The sequence below is a fragment of the Alosa pseudoharengus genome, unplaced genomic scaffold (genome assembly GCF_046254945.1).
Source record: "Alosa pseudoharengus isolate Yale_2024_CS ecotype anadromous, Long Island Sound unplaced genomic scaffold, YU_APseudo_1.1 YU_APseudo_1.1_scf_5, whole genome shotgun sequence".
In the NCBI taxonomy this organism is placed as follows: domain Eukaryota; kingdom Metazoa; phylum Chordata; class Actinopteri; order Clupeiformes; family Clupeidae; genus Alosa; species Alosa pseudoharengus.
In genome coordinates, this window is record NW_027468837.1 from 19,674,591 (window position 1) to 19,695,376 (window position 20,786).

Below are 20,786 nucleotides of genomic sequence, written 5' to 3' on the forward strand. Positions count from 1 at the left end.
ACACCCAACCCTGAATTGCATCATCCTAGACAGCACAGATACCATGTTTCATGTGCCAAATGGATGGGAAAAAAATGCCCATGACCACAATCCTGTCACTGTCCTCTGCCTCTAGTCCAACGCAAATGCCACTGTCAGTTCATATCCTCGATTGTCATTTTCTTTCTGCTCTTTCAGTAATTCCACACATTCACGTTAGTGAGAAAACAATGGCAAGCTACCTAAACTCGGTGAGCAGAAACAGACCAAACTCTGGCCGAGCTCTGTCCACGTAGCCAGTGATGGCCGTGAGTCAGCGTGCCCAGCAGAGCTAATCTGCGTTTATCACACCGTGCTCACCACTCTCGCCCAGCAAGTGCCCTTCCTCCTCTGAGTCACTTAGGCTTCCCCTGTGCCCGCGCCCATTCACAGGTGCACTGATGCAGAGGCCCCTTGAGGACCGCCCACGGACTGCCCGAGGATGTCACTGGAGCAACGCAAAGGTCAGCTCATTCACTCCCACGCTGAGTGGGCCCGGGCCGCCACTCTGGCAAGCTAGCCAGATAATAAACACCTTTTTGTCTGGTGAGTGGTCAGCACAGCAATGCACCTCAGGTCAGTTTCTGTGCTACTATGAATTCATATGTCCTAACTGCCTCAATGGTAAAGTATCTGGGTCAACTCCTGCTGTTTTAGAATGTGCTATATAAATAAAGTGACTTGACATGTCTTCACATGATCATTCAGTCCTGTCTGACTGAGCTCTGAGGAGCTGACTGTCCTTTGTATCTGCTCATTCATGAAAACAACATTTGCTAAAAGAGTATGAGCCCCTTCAAAAATAAGTTGTTGACGTTCTGGAGTGCAGCAGCTACTCCTGCTGTCTGCTCTCTGATGTTTCCGTACTGTAAGAAGTGTGGAAGGTGTTGCTCTAGATTTTATTCATTAAAAAATAAGCTTTACCTAAGAACACTGACTACAAGAACAACAACAACAATACAAAGTTGTTCATTTTATGTGATAAAAGATTGAAAATCTTTCACATTTCTTTTGTTCCTTTTTTTTATCACAGTGCATGAGACCACTTTGAGTTCCAAATTACAGGGTACATTAAAATGGACTGCAAAAGGCAGTGAAAAACAAGTGACAGACCTCTTAATGATCTTATGAATCATTTATTCAGTGAGATTAAAATCCTAAATGTCACTTCCTACTGGCATGAATGACTAATTGTGTCTCTGAGTAGTGGAAAGCCCAGTGCTCCTATTTAGGGAAACTGAGGCCACAATGGAGAAGCTTAAGTTATGAATAGTAAAAGGTATTATGAACAGAATCGTGCCAGTGACTATTGAAAACAGATGATTTTATCTCTAACAACAATGATGCAAACCGTTGTTGAATTATATTGTTAATGACAAGCCAAGCTCCGTGTCTAAAATTATCTATCACATTGGCGTACATAAATGTTGTTACTGACAGCACTTGTTTTAGAGGTCAAACACTCGCCGAACTGCCACCTATACACCTCAGTGCAAATAATAATATGGCCTCACAAACTCCCTTTCCTCCCCTCCATTTCTTTCTTTCTCTCTGTTTCTCTTCTTTCTCTCTCTGTTTCTCTTTCTCTCTCTCTTTGTCTTCGCCCCTATACTCGCCATAGCACCTTCGCACTCTTTTGTCCTTCCCTTTCCTCTATCGTCTCCTTGACTATGGCTCCAGATTGCCTTCCTTAATGGGTTGCCATGGAGACCTCCAAGGCTGGTGGGGGGTTGGTGTTAGTGTCCTTGTGTGTTTCACTGTCTGTGTGTCTGTTGAGGTAGCATATGTGTGTGTGTGTGTGTGTGTTTGTATGTGTGCCTGTGTGTCTCTGTGTGTGTGTGTGTGTGTGTGTCTGGTGTGTGTGTGTGTGTTTGTATGTGTGCCTGTGTGTCTCTGTGTGTGTGTGTGTGTGTCTGGTGTCTGGTGTGTGTGTGGTGAATCATCAAGCCCCTGTGTAAACCCACCTCTAGATGAGGGGGCGGGTTTGTCCATTTCACTGCTACATGATAATTCAGGAAATCACTCTGGCACAACCCTCTGCTTCAGCAGAATATATAGATATAAAATGTATAATAAAACATGCCTTGATCATCTTTGGGCCTGTGCAATAGGAACATATGGCTTTTCATTACCGTGGTGATTGTGAAACTGCAACAAAAAACCTATCTATGTTTCTCAAGATATTACATCTGTTGGTGCCAAGTGTTATAGATGATGCTGTTCCATATTGTTGTTCCATCTACTATTAGTGCCTTTGGCAAGCTACAAAACACAAAATAAATGTCCATAGGATACTGATGACAACTTTCACACTTGGTATTACTAAGGTCAAGGACCATCACACTTTGTTTTCCCAGTTCCACTAACCCATAATCTAGCTGTGCAGCGGGACTGCCTTGGGCCCGGTAAACACACAGGTACACAACAGAGAGTCGGATAATTTACTATATTCAGGGATTTCCAGAGAGTCAATATTTTAACAACATGCCCAACACAAGTAGGTCGACACGGAAAACTGAAGCAGGTCGAGGGTGTGTATGTGTGTGAGTATGTGTGTGTGTGTGTGTGTGTGATTCCTATGCCCCTGCAGCAGGGTTATGTAACCAATCATGATTTAACCCATGCATACAGCATGGCAAGAGCTCGGCACTCCAAAGGGACATGAGTGGACATGACGTGTGTCACCGTGAATAACAGAAACTGCCCGGCAGAGGAAACTGTGAATGCTGAATAAGAGCTGTGCTGCAGGTCTCTCTCTCTCTCTCTCTCTCTCTCTCTCTCTCTCTCTGCATGTGTGTGTGTGTGTGTGTGTGTGTGTGTGTGTGTGTCTGGTGTTCTGGGGAAGGGGGAATCCTGCTGGGCTCTGCAGTGAAACGCTGCTGCACTTTCTCCTCACTCCCCAGCCTGCTGCCGCTGCCGCACTGTTTTGATTATGCAGAGCGCAACACAACTTCAAGGAGTTGCATGCCTATGAGGCACTGCGTGCATGTGAGCATGTGGGTGTGTGTGCTAAAGAGAGCCAGAGAGAGAGAGAGAAAGAGAGCAAGACAGAGGCAAAGAAAGGGAGAGAGTGTATGCATGCTGAAACATGCACTCCTGATCCCGATTAAGATCTTCTTTGGATTCGAGATCAAACGAAACTCTGGCAAAACGTAGTCGTTAGACAAGATGCACTCATACGCACTCAAGCATAATCTATGGGAGGATCATCCATTGCTTCCATTCTGTTTGTTCCCCCCACACACAAACACAAACAAAAACAAAACAAACCAACACTGACCCTTGACCTTCTGCTACACCCTTGTTTGTCCTTCTTCCACCCTGCACCTCGTGTCCACTCCGTCACCTCCTCTAACGCCTCCTCCTCCTACGACGGACGCTCGTCCCTCTCATTCATGGGCGGCTGGGCCTGCGTGGCACTGGCCCAATCTGCCCTAATGCTGTTTAATCCTGAGCACCTCCAGGCCCGCGGCCACGCTGCCCCTCATCAGACTAATCGCATCAACACACCACCAAAGCCCCAGCGCCTGCATTAGCCCCTTATGAAAGCCATTGTGCGATTAGGGTGACTGAAGATCCTGCAAGCGATGCCCTCCTCCGTGTCGTAAGTGGAACGCCAGTGTGTGCAATGTCAACGTCCGATCCAGTCCCAAGATGAAGGTCATGATGGATGGGATGTGGTGGATGGGCTGTGTGCTGAGATGTGCTATGCTGGGCTGGGCTGTGTAATACCAAGCCGGTGTTAGCTTCCATGCATGTCCAAGCATTCACATCATTGGAACAGTGTGATCAGGAAGACTGAGATTACAGTAGAGATTATGTGTGTGTGTGTGTGTGTGTGTGTGTGTTTCATTGCATACTGCACGCGTGAACATGCATGCAAGTGTGCTTGAATGAGTGAGTGAATGTGTGTGTTTGTGTGGGTGTGAGTGAGTGTGTGTGTGTGTGTGTGTGTGTGTGTGTATGAGTGGCAGGTGGTGTCCCGCTCAAGGGACAGTGAGGCCCATCTGCGAACAGCCAGGCATCTGTGCTGCTGCCACTGACACTTGTCCAACAAATACACACACACACACACACACACACACACACAGATACACACACACACAAACACATCAGCATACTAAGATCAACTAACATACTAAGATCAACACACAAACTTTAACCAGCTCATGAACACAACTCAACTTGCACACACACACACACACACACACAGTCACACTTGCACCACAAACCACACTGATTGTTGAGTCAGGCTGATGTTGAACCTGTTGGATTCATGCAAATATTTCCACCACACACACACACACACACACACACACACACACACAGTCACACATACATAGGTGCCGCACAGCTTTCAACACGCCATGGATAAATACACACAATAAAAACAACCTGTGAAATTTAGCAGATACATGCAGACACATACAACCACTGTACAGGGAAATAAACACAGTCATACACACACACACACACACACACACACACAGATACACATGCACATGTGCAAGCTCATTACTCAAACAGGAATAAATTAGTTACAGAAGCTGTTAGCATGTGGAGAGCAGGAGCTGTGGTGCTGAAGAGATGAGCAACATCAGTCTTACATGAGGACAGCTACACACACACACACACACACACACACACACACACACACACATACACACACACACACACACACACACACACACACTTCCAGACCCTGGTAAAGATGAACTGCCAATAGTGCACTCACCAGTTTATTTGTCCAGCTCTGATCGGCTGATGGATTATGCCTTTATCTGCTGTGTATATTTCCAAAAACAGGGTTTGGGGGTTTTGTTGATATAGTGGTCCAGGCAGGGATATGTCCTGCAGCTTTGTGTTTTTTAAAAATAGCTGTCCTGGAATATGTCCAAAAAGGGGAAAAACAAGGATGCTATAGACTTAAATGGCGTGTTCCATGAAAGAATTGCTGAATGATGAATGAATGGGGGGGGGGGGGTTTCTCCCGAAAAAGATGGCAGTCCTTCAAATGTGTCCAGAAGAAAGCCTGCGTTTCTCTCGAGACGTCAGTCCAGTGGTAAGTGCGTAGGAAGGCGAGGTCAGGCTTCTAGCCCCGGCTGGATGAGGGATAGTGAGCAGGTTGGTCCAGTTCTTCTTCCCGCGTCTGCCGGAGTTGAAGTGGAGGAGGAGGAGGTGGCAGTGGAGGGGGGTGGGGGTACGCAGCATCGGCCCAGAGGCAGTGTCGGACTGGCAGGGGATGCTGCACAATAACAATCCTCCTGTCCTGAGGAAGAAGGGATGGATAAAGGAGCGGGCGGAAGAGAGAGGGAGGGGCGCTCAGGAGAGAGAGAGAGAGCGACGGTACTGGGGCTGGGAATCACAGGGTATTTAAACGTCACGTGACACACCCTCCAAGCTGTCAGTCACTGCTAGAGATGAAGGGAGGGAGAGGGAGAGAGAGAGCAGGAGAGAGGGAAATGGATGGTGCAGCTCCACCACAGCTGCTTTTTCTTTCATTAGAGATGAAGCTAGGGAGAGAGAGAGAGAGAGAGAGAGAGAGAGAGAGAGGGAGAGCTGTAATCTGTTATGGCCCACCCCCAGGCATTGGGCCAGCCAATCATTCTCATGGATCCCCCAACCCCCACCCCCTTCTTGGCTCAGGATTAACCCCCTGTTGACCAAAGTGCTGCAGTACCTCACGAGTCGCCTGCTTTTCCTGGAGGACAATGGGCAGTCTGCTCTCCAGCCACTCCAATATGGCACCTGTCCAGACACATTTATTTATGCCACACGTCAGATCCATATTTAGACTGGTGTGTATTTCTTTATATTCTTTCAGTATTCATTCACAGGCTTATGTTTATTCTTTTTGTCTTATGAATAAAATGATGCATCACTTTTGCTTTATTAAAAATATTTTGATGGGGGTTTCATCTTAATGGCTAAGATGCTGTGTATTTAATATCATTGTCATATTTGTAATAAATAACATGATAACTGTACATTTTACTCAGTGTACACCTCTGTAAATGTTAGAAACAGGCAACAAGAATACATGCTACATTTGATTTAATCCTTTGTCTCCTTATGGACTGATATGATTGGTGGGGGTGCAGGGATGGGGGGTGCTGTTGGGGATAAATAAAATTACATTAATAATTCATGAACATATTTTAGCGCTAATAGTGCCAAAGACTGTCCTTCTCTCTTCCAAGTCATTTAGGGACAGCCATAAGGTAGAAAAAGAATACTTCTCATCTCACAATATTATATCTTGGCTTGATAGCACCCCAGTGTAATGCTCACGTTGGCTGCTCTGTTGGTGATGTTTTTTGCCTGCAATGGTTGCTTTGTTGCCGGTGTTGTTATTTGATGGTAAAATAGACTTGGTTGTTGATTGGCTGCTTTGGGAAATCCCCTACTTATAGCACAAGGAATTTAACACCTCTCTGAAATGAGCAAACCATCCCAGCCAAACAACAAGTGGGATTTCCTTCATATCATTCCTTATTTAAAAGCAAGTGTGGTCAAATGTCTGGAATTTGATTTTGTATAGTCCTGCACAAAGCCTGCAAAAGTCCAATAACTGTTCTGCTGTCAATCTATGAAATTCTAGATGAACAACTGCGGATGGCCCTGCGTTGGTAACACTAGCACACTGTGCTGAAAACTACTGCATGACCCTTAAGAGACACATACAGGCGCCTCCCCTGTTATAGGTCGTACTGCCCCCATCTGGGACTAGTGACAAAATTCACCACCAGGAAATACTGGTGACAATGGCTAATTGGACCAGAGAATTTTAACAGTTAAGTACAACAAACACCAAATGTTTTTGAAAAGGCATAGAAGCATTTTAAAACACCGATTACACAATAGAAGAAAATGAGGGACAGAGAACGTAAATGATGTCTCTGAGTAAAATAAGCAAACAGTGCCCCCTAGTGGTCACAAAAACGAGTCAATCTAGATCAGGGGTAGGCAACATGCGGCCCTTAGTTTCTCTCTAGTGGCTCCCTGGCTTTCTCTAAAAATGGAAGTTATAAAATATTTCTGGCAATTTCATAAGCTTCAAGCTATCCCAACACATTAACAGTTAGTGAACGTATTATACTGTACAATAGGCTACACCACGCAGAGGCGTTTATGGCGATTAAGCCATATGTCTGAGACTCTAAACTGATTTCTTTTAAATGGTTCCGACATCTTTACGGCCCCAGACAGATTTATTTTTCAGATTTAAACTTCTGGCCCTTTTAAGAGAAAAGGCTGCCGACCCCTGATCTAGATGATGGTTAATGTAACTATGTCTATGTGATTATGAAATTTTAGACACCACGGTGGAAGCTCCCGAAACGTGTTCAGTGTGATTTGATGAGAAGATACAACCAAGATGGTGCTAAAAACAACCATCCATCAAGTTTAATCACACAACTACGAGCAAGGCAACAAATAAATGGTATGAATTCAGGAGATATGTGTTGAACTCAATGTCACTCAGGAGATATGTGTTGAACTCAAAGTCTTTCAAATGCACACTGGACTATGCGGACGATCAACCAAACTTTCTTTCGACTACCTTATACATGAGCATAGGCCTAAATAAGAGGAGTCATTTTCCAGTAGGGCCTAATGATTAACAATCTGAATGACTAACATTTGATTAAATGGAAATCACATCAGTGCCTCTCTGCAAAATATAAAGAAGCACCGCGGACACTTCGTTCTCTAAACTCGCTCCCTCAGTCTGACCTGCTTTAGGGTCAGTTTTAATTTACTGGTGGTTGTTGTTTGGTCAGGATCAACAGGAGCACAGAGGATGCCATCTCTATGTGTGCTGAGTCATCTTCTTTACTCCCTCTTCACCTACGACTGCACACTTGTACATGGCTGTGATTGGTCTCATCAACAACGATGAGACGGCCACGCGTTACTCTAATCTGACCACTTTTTTCGGTAACGAGTAGCCTAATCTACTATTTCCAAACCAGTAATCAGATTAAAGTTACTTATCCAAGTCACTGTGTATTATTATTTTTGTAATTTTCTTCTTGTCTCATGGATTAATGTCATGTAGACTAGGCTATTCTCATGTTTTCAGCATTAGGCTTACTCACGTGTAATACAATGCAGCGACACAAACGTAAACACCAATGGAGGAGAAAGATGCACGTTTTCTAACTGGAAATTCATTATTTTGAATTTGTGTCAGCTAAACATGACAACATTAAGGTATGTTGTAGCCTACACTCTGTGCTGGCGACAAAGTGCTGTCTAGCTATGAAGTTCCGGGAGTCTTCCGAATATTGATAGCACACAAATTCAAATGTCCCGGAATCTAGAGATGCGAGACCAAACTTCAAATAGCGTGTGCATCTGAGTGTAGCGCGCACACGAGGAGAGGGAGAGAGAGGGTGCGTGTGTGCCTGAAACACATCCAAGACAGAAAGCAGACAGCATTGGCCTGTTTCGCTAAATCAACCGATCAGATGACTTTAGCATTGCCCATGGCGGGTTAAATGATTGCAAAAGACTTGGTGAGGTGAGTTTAACAAGTCACATTATATTTGCATATTATTCAGGCATATAGATGGCTAGTTGCCAAGGCTACATGGAAAGCCCATACTGCCAAAATCTATATATTTTATTACCACAATTACCACAGCGAACCAGCAGAACCACTTTTACAACAGGTTCGATTGCCCATCCCCCAGCCCCCACCCCACCTCATTACCAGTGCAACACTCACCCCCACCATCACTGGATATTGCACCCCTCCCCCACATGGTGACCACGAACAACGAGGTGACAACGACTTCAGTCAACAGCCATCAGACACACAGATCCAGATGCTGCCCCCCTCCCCTTTCCCCCCTCCATCATCACTGCTGATCAGGCTATCGCACCTCTCCCCCACATGGTGACCACGAGTAGTGCGGCAACAATGGCTTCAGCCAACTGGCCATCAGTCTCTAGCCACGCGACAACCCTCTCAGAAGCACCCCTCCTCCTCCTCACCCTCCACTCTCCTCATCCCCCCCATCATTACAGCTGATCAAGTAAGTTATCTTTTAAAAAAACTTCATCCTCGTAAGGCAGCCGGGCCTGACAGACTGTGTCCAAGGCTGCTCAAGGCCTGTGCTGCTGAACTGGGGGAGCCTCTGAAGCACATCTTCAACTGGAGTCTACGTCTCGGACAAGTTCCAACACTGTGGAAGACATCATGTCTCACCCCCGTCCCCAAGAAACCACACCCCAGTGAGCTTAATGACTTCAGGCCTGTCGCTCTAACATCACATGTGATGAAAACAATGGAGCGATTGGTCTTAGGTATGCTCAGACCCCAGGTACGCCATGCACTAGACCCGTTACAATTTGCATACCAGGAGAAAGTGGGCGTGGACGATGCCATCACTTATCTTTTACACAGGACACATTCTCACCTAGACAAGGGGAAAAGTGCTGTGAGAATCATGTTCTTTGATTTCTCAAGTGCTTTTAACACCATCCAACCCCTCAGACTGGGAGACAAGCTCTTGCAGATGGGTGTGGACGCTCACCTGGTAACCTGGATTACAGATTACCTGACCGAGCGACCACAGTTCGTCAGACTGAAGAACTGCCTCTCTGACACTGTGATCAGCAGCACCGGAGCGCCACAGGGAACTGTGCTCTCTCCAGTCCTGTTCACCCTGTACACATCTGACTTCTGCTACAACACCGAGTCATGCCACATGCAGAAGTTTTCTAATGATACTGCAATTGTGGGGTGTATCAGGGACGAGCAAGAGGAGGAGTACAGGAGCCTGGTGGAGGACTTTGTGCAGTGGTGCAAACTCAATCACCTTCACCTCAACACTTCAAAGACCAAGGAGATGGTGGTGGATTTCCGCAGGCCTAAGACCGCTCTGCTACCAGTCTCCATTGATGGGGTCAATGTGGAGGTGGTAAGCACCTACAAGTATCTGGGTCTCCACCTGGACAATAAACTGGACTGGTCAGCCAATACTGATGCACTCTACAAGAAAGGACAGAGCAGGCTGTACTTCCTGAGGACCTTCAATGTGTGCAGTAAGCTCCTCAGGATGTTCTACCAGTCTGTTGTGGCCAGCGCCCTCTTCTATGCAGTGGTATGCTGGGGAGGAAGCACAAAGAAGAAGGATGCTGGGCGACTTGACAGGCTGGTAAGGAAGGCTGGCTCTGTAGTGGGAGCTGAACTGGAGTGCATCACTTCAATATCTGACAAAAGGACCCTGAACAAACTGATCAACATCATGGACAATGAATGTCATCCGCTCTACAGCACTATCAAAAAGCAAAAGAGCTTGATCAGCTGGAGACTTCGCTCACTGCCATGCACAACTGAAAGGCTGAGGAAGTCATTTGTTCCTAGGGCCATTGAACTGTAGCCTCGTGAGACCATCCTGATCTCGCGAGCTTTCAAGGTTTCACTCGCAGATCAGTCTGGCAACTTTTCGTTAAAGATAATTTGGAGCAGTTCACCAAACGAACGTCCAATCAGTGTTGGCTTTGAGGCGGGTTGAGGTGTGACGCAACGAACAACTTGACGGCATGAGATGAGCATAGCTATTATATCGCGCAAGTTTTATTCAAATTAGAAAGTATTCCTGGGTAAGCTGTGAAGCTATGAGTCTCAGCCATGCAGCTGGGAGGAATGAACGACACAGACATCCTCCACGGCCGATTCCAGTTCATAATGGAGGAATATACTTTCTTCAGAAGTGTAGGGCCTACCGTGAAAACTTGATGGGAATTGTCGTTGATTAGGTTCATGTCACATACAAATGGTAAGTTAAAATATCTTAACGTTAGTTACGTTACCTAACTTAATTGTATGTTAAACGAAGGCATTAGAAGAACACTTTGTTCATCTAATTGGTTGATTTGGTCCATCGATAACCACCAAAGGTGGTGATAGACAGATGGTTTATCCAATCAGCTAACCAGTATTTCCGCCCCTTCCCAAAAGTTCTTCAATGAAAAGTTCCCAGATGGATATGCGGAGCAAATCCATCTGGCGGAGTCAGGTTAATTGAATTGTTCAATGCCTCACTAAAGAGAAGAGGAGAGATAGACTTCTCTGCTTAGTCTGTCTGCCTCTCCACCCTCTCCATGTTTGAGTACTGACTGCCCACTACTGCTTTACTACTGTTTTACTACTGTTTTACTAATGTATACAGCCTAATGTTTTCACTACTGTTTTACTGCTACACTCATGCTATATTAGCACACATGATCAATGGCTGCGGTCAGGCTTCTGCTACAATACTGAATGAATGAATGGCTATAACCCTATTACAGGGGTATTCAATTAATCTTCAGCGAGGTCCAGTTACGGAAAATTTCCTCAAGCAAATGTCCGGAGCTTGTTTAGGCTATGTATATGTATGTATGTATAATATATATATAATATATGGGTGGATGGATGGAGCCTAGTTATAGATAGATAGATAGATAGATAGATAGATAGATAGATACTTTATTGATCCCCAATAGAAGATTAGGCCTAGGCCTAATGTTTAATGTGAAATAAAATAAGGCAACATCCGAAATTAGGAGAAATAAGGCAAGATAAGAGTAATTGGGGAGAAAAACTGAGCAGCCTTGGCTATTTTTAAGATCTTAACGTGAACTTAAAATAAAATTTGAGCTGAGACAAGGATGGATAGCCTATTCCACAGCTGGTTCCTTGAACCCATTAATCAGCAAGTTTAATTTAATTTTTTTAGTTTTTTTTTATGTTGACCCGAAATCCTAGAAACCCAGGAACATCACGTTGTTGGGCAGTGAATGCATGTAGGCTTAACTAGATTGTGGTGGATCAATCATATTGCCTTCTTAAATCGTAAAATATTCTGTGGTCTCAGTTGACTGTTGAATGGGCCTAGCCTACCCTATGCTTGCTCAAAATATATGCTTTGTCTAGTAGAGGTGCTTCAAATTGGCGCTTTTAAAAATCGCCTGTCTCAGGATATAGAAGAGGTCCAGGGCAATTCTGCGCAAAACTGTCACATCCATATTTAGTTGGCGTTACGGACGTGACAGTTTTGTGTGGTATTGCCCCCGTATCGTTATATAAAGCTCTGTTCTCGCTGTCTCGTCCCGTCTCCTCTCCTCGCTCGTTTCAGGCTATCAGTCTCTTCCCCATAGTAGGCTACTTTACTCACTGACTCGACTTTATCAGAATTCACAGATTTCACTGGCTGAGTAGCAGCAAGCGCAATGATGGTTCCTGAAGCTCCTGAAGTAAATGCTGTTATCCTAACCAACGAATCATTTAGCGCAGCTTTGAAATCTTACGTGAAAATCTAAATTAGGCTATTATGGTCTGGGTCCGGATAGGATCACGTCACGGTCCGGACTCGGACCGCGGTCCGCCATTTGGTGATCCCTGCCCTATTACCTCAACCTGTTCTTGCACTGAAATAGTTTTTTATTTTACCTTGTCTACATTATACTTTACTCTCCTATTTGTCCATTTTATTTATTTATTTATTTTTTTTAGCCTTTTTTTTAATGCCTTTAATGACAGGACAGTGAAGAATGACAGGAAGTGAGTGGGAGAGAGAGAGTCGGGGTGGGATCCGGAAAGGACCACGGGGCGGAAATTGAACCCGGGTTGCCGGCGTACAGTGCAGGTGCCCCAGCCAGTCGCGCCACGGCCGGGGCCTTGTCCATATTATTTATGCTGGTCTCTAGACCTTACTCTTGCACTGTTGCACTGTTGGACTAATGTTGGACTACTTTTTGTCCCTTCACCATGACACTCACTCTCTTGAGCACCTTGCCATGCACACATAACTATAGGACTATGGTTGGACTACTTTTTGCACCTTCACCATGACATTCACTCCCTTTAGCACCTTACCAGTCCCGGCCCTGTCACTACAAGCGTCTTATGCTTGATCACCCTCAAGCACATTGGACTTTCTTAATTTAATTTATATAGTGTATTTAGTATTTAGTGTTTAGTGTATGTAGTGTTTTGTTAGTTTTCTTATCTTTCTTATCTTCTACTGTCTTTATTGTACAGTGGAGTTTAGTTATATGTTTATACTTATACTTACGTTTACCATTTCTGCTGTAAGTGCATGTTGTGTGTGATGTCTGTATGCTACTGAGACCCTTGAATTTCCCCATGGGGATCAATAAAGTATCTATCTATCTATCTATCTATCTATCTATCTATCTATCTATTTCTATCTTAATTGGTGTACTGACTAGACATTACAAACATATAATAACATACAAAACCGGTTGTCATTTTTATGTTAGGCGGCTGGGCTATTGTTAAAGATGCTGAATGTAACTAATAAAGTAACGTGTAATGTAACTTAGTTACTTTTAAAATCAAGTAATCAGTAAAGTAACTAAGTTACTTTTTAAAGGAGTAATCAGTAATCAGATTGCTTGTTCAAGGTAACTGTGGCAACACTGGGGCCTACAGGGTGGTGGGCCAGCACCTAACATCATGGTGCACTGACGACAACCTCTCAACACAAAGAAGACCAAAGAGCTCATTGTGGACTTCAGGAAGTCTAAAGCTAGCACACACTCACCCATCTCAACGGGACTGAGGTGTAGCGTGTCACCAGCTTCAAGTTTCTGGGAGTCTACATCTCTTAGGATCTCTCTTAGACCCTCAACACCTCTACCCTGATCAAGAAGGCTCACCAATGTCTCTTCTATCTGAGGAGACTAAAGAAGGTCCACCTGTCTCCTCAGACCCTGGTGAACTTTTACCGCTGCACCATCGAGAGCATTCTCTCATCGAGACCAACCCCACTCCCCTCCCAGCCCTCCGCCTCGTTTATTCTGTTTTTCTTAATATTCCATTAATACACCGCATATATCTTATTCTTACTACTATTATAATGTTACTGTTACTACATTGCACATATCATGTTGTTCATACATCGTTCATATTACATAGCCATATATTTATTCTGCTCTTATAAGGTAACTGCTAATACACTGCATATTTATATTTACAGTGCATGAAAATGCACTGTACTGTTCTTCCTAGGCTTCTTCTTATTACAGTGCATGAAAATGCACTGTACTGTTCTTCCCAGGCTTCTTATTACAGTGCATGAAAATGCACTGTACCGTTTAACGTAGAAACTTCATTCAAACTATGTTGCGTAGGTCTTACTTAGGACATGGGGGCTTTGTATTTTTCATCTTTGTAACTTTTATACTTTTTAAACTATTAATTAAAAACGAATAAAAATCTCCCCATAGACTTAACATGGGCTGATGACATCACAATAGAGCCGTTAAGCAATTAGAATCCTATGCCAGGTGGTCAGGCCACCTGGCTCAACTGCCAGTCTCAGGCTTTAAGCATACAAACTGGCTCTATTAAGACTACACACCCTGTTCAACTGCTTCCTCTGCCAAAAACTGTTTCAAAATAAAAATCCTCACTACAATATTTCACTGTTAAACAATTTAACCCTTTAAACTACTGAACTTTTTAACTGTTCAGCCATTGTAACTGTTACTTGTCATTAACTATGACTCCTACCCACTGTAGCTAGTTAGCATGGTTAGCATGTTATTGTTAGCATTTTAGCAAAACTGCTAAAAATGATTAGCTAAGTTAGCTAAGTCACATGGTTAGCATAGTTAGCATGTTAGCATTGCTAATATTGTTAGCATGTTTAGCATAACTGCTAAAAATGATTAGCTAAGTCACATGATTAACATAGTTAGCATGCTAATTAGCATAGTTAACATAACTACTAAAAATGATTAGTAGTCACATGGTTAGCACTGTTAACATTTTAACATTGTTAGCATGCTAGTTAACATAGTTAATATAACTACTAAAAATGATAAGCTAAGTTAGCTAAGTCACATGGTTAGCATAGTTAACATAGTTAACAGCATTAACATTAGTAACATTTAAAAAAACTGCTAGAAAACATTAGCTAAATTAACTAAGTTAAGTAACTTGGTAAACATTATTATGTTTGTTAACATAGTTAACATAACTGCTAGCAAACATTAGAGCCATTCCAACTGTTAGTTATCGTAAACTATCTACCTAAACTAGATGTACCGCATAGCCTAGTCCATGCGCCTGATAGAAATATTGTTTAATTTTGCGATTGAGATATCCACGCACTGGCGCCCCCCCCCCCCCCCCCTGCGACGTGTTCGCCCCCCGGTTTTAGAGCTATTCTAAATGCAAAAATGCATAGAGGGAGTTATGACAAAACCGTGACTGTTAACAAACTATATGCTATATAAGGTAGGCCCTATGCTAGGCCTATACAACACAAATTGTCACTAGGCTATGCTGGCGACCCAAATAAAATCTCCTTTGGAACCAATGGCTTACACCTTACAGTATCAAGCTGCCACCTCTTGGCGAAAAGTTAATAGCATGTAGCATTGTTATAAAACCTTTAAAATCTCTAAACAATCACAAGTAGGGCAGTTCATCACAGTTCATCCATTGCAACTGGATTGATGAAAGGTCACTTACACCTGTAGGCTACATTGTATTTGGGAAAAGCAAAAGGTATCAGCATAATGTTATTTATGTATTTATTTATTTATTTATTTATAAACAAAAACATCTCTGTCAGTTCCATGCCGTTTTCAACAGCTATCAAAAACAAAGGTCATTTTTGGATGGATGGATTTTTTGTGAATGTTTCTTCTTCTACATAAGATTTTAGTCATCTTTAGTTCATGTAATACTTTATTGTCAATGCACAAATTAAGTAACAGTAGTCTAAAACGTTATTGTTAATGCACAAATTAAGTAACAGTAGTCTGAAACGAAATGCTGTTTTACATCTAACCAGTGGTGCAAATAACTGACATGTCCAAATGGGCCTTGATGAAATGCGTCGCTAGACTGTTCATACACATTTTAACGGGCCAAAGTTGAAGAGCTGTTGTCCGTTATTGTTCGTGCAAATATAGGCTGATTCATGTTCCCTTGCATTGTGTAACTGAGGTCCATGGCTAGTCTGGCTTTCAGCAGACCAAGCTCAATCTTTTAAGAAATCAAAAAATAAATAGCGGGCAGATCAGGCTGGGTTCATCCATAGGTACCCGATATTGTTTAATTTTCCGATTGAGATATCCACGCTCTGGCTATTCTAAATGCAAAAATGCATCAGGGAGTTATGACAAAACTGTAACTAACAAACTAGATCCTAATAGAAAGCTGTTAGCTTCCCTAAGCTACAGGTAGGCTTATAAGGTAGGCCTATTTACAACATAAATTGTCAATAGGCTATGCTGGCGACACAAATAAATCTCCTTTGAAAACCAATGGCTTACGCCTTACAGTATCAAGCGGACTTAAACTGCCATATCGTGGCGAAAAGTTGTAATAAAATTCACGCAGCTCCATGAGTCAAGGAAAGCGCGAATGAAGTAGCCACTTCTAAATGGGACCCACTACACAGTAGCTTAAGGTGTGTTGCTAAAGCAGCCATAATTAAATGAAGGTGTCATTGTTTGGATACTTCACACAAACGTGCTTTTTAATTTCACAGACTACAACTACCAAGCTGGAATCAAAGCACATCGATTCCCCTCTCACACCCTGCACGCACTTAAAACAAAATAAACAGGCGTCTCAGTCTCACGCATGTATAGGCAAAACTGTAACAGACCGGTGTAACGTTGGTAAATCTTCCATTGAATGATTTGTAGCACGTGCAACAAATGACAGTCGAAAGATACAATTACAGTGCTGCTATCAATTTGCTTGGTATAACCGCATTTATAGTTTTCTACAAATGCAATCAATCAAATTGGCCTCCATCACTCAACCAACGCTAACGGTAACATTACCTAGGTCCTTATTGATATTATAAGACTAGATGTACCGCATAGCGGTACAAAATATGACCGCCGCTCAGTCCTGCACATCCATTCCGTGAAAATAAATCATATTAATGAATTTGTCTCCATCTTCTACTCCATCCCCCACTCTTGAAACTTTTGTGTATGCTTGTTTGGAATGTGTGTTTGCACACATTCCGCACACAAAGTAGCCTACTGGCGCTGCAAAGGTGAATAGATTTGTTTCTGGGCCAAAAAATCTGTAGCATTGTTATAAAACCTTTAAAATCTCTAAACAATCACAAGTAGGGCAGTTCATCACAGTCCATCCATTGCAACTGGACTGATGAAAGGTACACCTGTAGGCTACATTGTATTTGGGAAAAGCAGAAGGTAGCAGCATAATGTATTTATTTATTTATTTATTATTAAACAAAACAATCCCTGTCAGTTCCATGCAGTTTTCAACAGCTATCAAGAAGAGAGGTCATGATGGATTTTTGTGAATGTTTCTTCTTCTACATATGCATAAGTTTAGTCATCTAGTTCAAATGATATTCAGCTTTATTGTCAATGCACAAATTAAATAGTAGTCTAAAACAAAATGCCGTTTTACCCAGTGGTGCAAATAACTGACATGTCCAAAAGGGCCTTCATGAAATGAGTTGCGAGACTGTTCATACACATTTTAACGGGCAAAGTTCAAGAGCTACTGTCCGTTATTGTTTGTGCAAATAATATGCTGATTCATGTTCCCTTGCATTTTGCAACTATGAGGTCCATGGTTAAGCTCAATCTTTGGACGCAATCTTTTGATTTTCACCCAGCCTAGTCCATGCGCCTGATAGAAATATTGTTTAATTTTGCGATTGAGATATCCACGCACTGGCGCCCCCCCCCCCCCCCCCCCTGCGACGTGTTCCCCCCCCCCGGTTTTAGAGCTATTCTAAATGCAAAAATGCATAGAGGGAGTTATGACAAAACCGTGACTGTTAACAAACTATATGCTATATAAGGTAGGCCCTATGCTAGGCCTATACAACACAAATTGTCACTAGGCTATGCTGGCGACCCAAATAAAATCTCCTTTGGAACCAATACACCTTACAGTATCAAGCTGCCACCTCTTGGCGAAAAGTTAATAGTTTTGCATATCAGTAGTAATACATTTCACATAACTGTGTGAATCACGGAAAGGGCGAATGAAGTGGACACTTCTAAATGGAACCTAGCTCAAGGTATGTGGCTAAAGCAGCCATATAAAGCGTTGTCATTGTTTGGATACTTCACACACACGTGTTTTTTAATCGCATAGACTACAACTACCAAGCTAGAATCAAAGCACATGGACTCCCCTCTCACACCCTAAACACGCACTTCGAACAAACAAAAAGCGCCTCAGTCTCACGGAATAGCCATAGGCAAAACTGTATCTGACCGGTGTAACGTTGGTACTAAATCATCCATCGCAAAGAATGATTTGTGTAGCATGTGCAACAAATATGTGTAGGTACAGCCCTTCCCTGAATACATCTCAATGTGCTCTAAAACATATGGTTTAAATGGAGATGTAGATCATCACGGGTGCGTTAATAAATCTACATTGCAGCGAGTTGACACTATTCACTTTGACGAATTTATGTAGTTTCAGTTACTTTACTTTGAGCCATGCTCTTCCTTACTTGAATCACCTTTGAAAATAGAGGATTGATGTAGCCTATATGGGTGTTTGGGAATGAACGTTGACTCAGATGCTTTTTGAGACCTTGAGCAGAAATGTCCCAGCCCAGTGATTATCTTTCAGGTATAATTTTCCATAAAAAAAAACATCACTAGCGAAAGTGTTGTGGCTAACTCACTTAGCTCCTGTTAGTAGCCTAGGTTATGGTCATAAGTAAATGAGATCACAGTCGAAAGACAATTAGTCCTGTTATCGATTTGCTTGGTAGCCTATAAACGCATTTATGGTTTTCTACAAATACATCAATAATCAAATTGGCCTCCATCACTCAACCATGCTAACGGTAACATTATTTTACCTATGTTCTGCTATTGATAGGATTAACGTAGCCTACCTGCAGTAAAAAAACAAGCATGTACGATAAACATTCTCAGATTTATTTCGGCTTCAAGAGGAAATGGGAATTACATGTCATGCAGAAATCATCCTACCCTTAGACGTTCTCTGCAGTAAACTACTGTAGCCTACAGTCTTGTCCTTGTAGGAAGCTTAGTGTCTTTCCAACCCACTTTAGATTAACTTCCAACAAAATTACGTCTCACTGCAACGATGCGCCATCTAGTGGACAAACGACTACTTATCGCCAATACTTTTTTTTTTTTTTTTTTTTTTTGACTTATCGCCAATACTGGAAATGCAGCCATGGTCATGATGATGAATATTTATTTTGGCTTTCTTTTAATCCTACTGAATTTGTAATTATGTATCAGCCGTTCTAATACCGATAGTATGTGGGTGCCTGTGTGTGTGTGTGCATGTGTATATGTGTGCACCACCATCTACAGGCCAATGAGTGTACAGTCACTAAATGTACACATAACCCCATGGATGAAATTCTACGAAACTTGGCATACCCCCAGAGAATGTCAGGTTAATCATACACATAACATTTGGTGCAGTTCTGAACGTCTTTACTGAAGAGAGGGGCGATTAAAGCAGAATGATATTGCATTTTCATTTTTTACCGGGGGGGGTGCAAATCACAAATGAGTGATTATGGGCTAGGTTGATGTGGGCCCTTGAGACCAACATACCATAAAAGATTCTTCATCCTCAGTGCCACGGTTCAGGTAGTTATTTAGGAAAAACTGCTTTTTTTGCGGTTCGGGGGGCCCAGCACGGGGGGGAGTGGCCCCCGGGGACCAAATGAAATTTTTCCGTAAAAGTCTAGTGGGGCTACATACCCACCAAATTTCATGTGTCCCAGTGGTTCGGTGTCCCGGGTATCGTTGACCAAAAATTCAGGAAGTAGATGACGAAAAAAAAAAAAAGAAGAAACTTTGACAATCCCTATATGACCGCTTTCGCGGTCATAATAATTTAACCATTTAAACTATCCACCTATTTAACTGTTCAGTCATTCCAACTATATTAAACCTCATCTACCTAGCAACCAATATAGTTTGTTTTTACTCTGTATGATATTTTACATCATATTTTTGCATTTTCATGCACTGTATTTCCTTCAGGAAATGCTTTTCTAGTTAATTTATATTACTCTAAAGCACCTTAAACCAGCTGTATACTGTCTTCACTGCACTATATTTCTTGTCCTGTCCATGCACCACCTGTCTACTTTGTATATCACATTGCACTTTTCTTTTTTCTTTTTTTTGCACTTTTGGTTAGACGCAAACTGCATTTCGTTGTCTTTGTGACAATGACGACACAGTTGAATCTAATCTAAAGTTGAATCTGATTTGGTTACAGGCACATGCTGCTAGGTTTTGTATCTTTCACTGTGAAAAGGTAAGAGGTCAGTTCAATCTTCCATCACAGCTCAACTTTCAGACTATTATGCGTATTGAGTATTATGCACCAGAGGCGAACGATTTACGGAGATAAATTAATGTGACAACAGACGACTCATAGAAGTGCACTTGGTTTTGACAAGTAGCCTACATGTAGCATAAATAGCAATGCCATGCTGCTCTACATAATCAAGAATCAGGTTAATATTGGATGGATGTCTCATAGGCACTTAGAAAGATTTTGAAACATTAAAGTGTGAATATATATAAAACCCCAAAAGTTTGGGGTTACTTAGAAATTTCCATACTCCATTATAGACAGAATACCAGTTGAGATCAGTTGCATTGTTTTTTTTAGATCAGGACAGCAGTTTTCAGATTGCATTATGTGCTTACATAATTGCAAAAGGGTTCTTGACTGCTGTAGAAAGAAATGGCTGATCTTTAATACAATA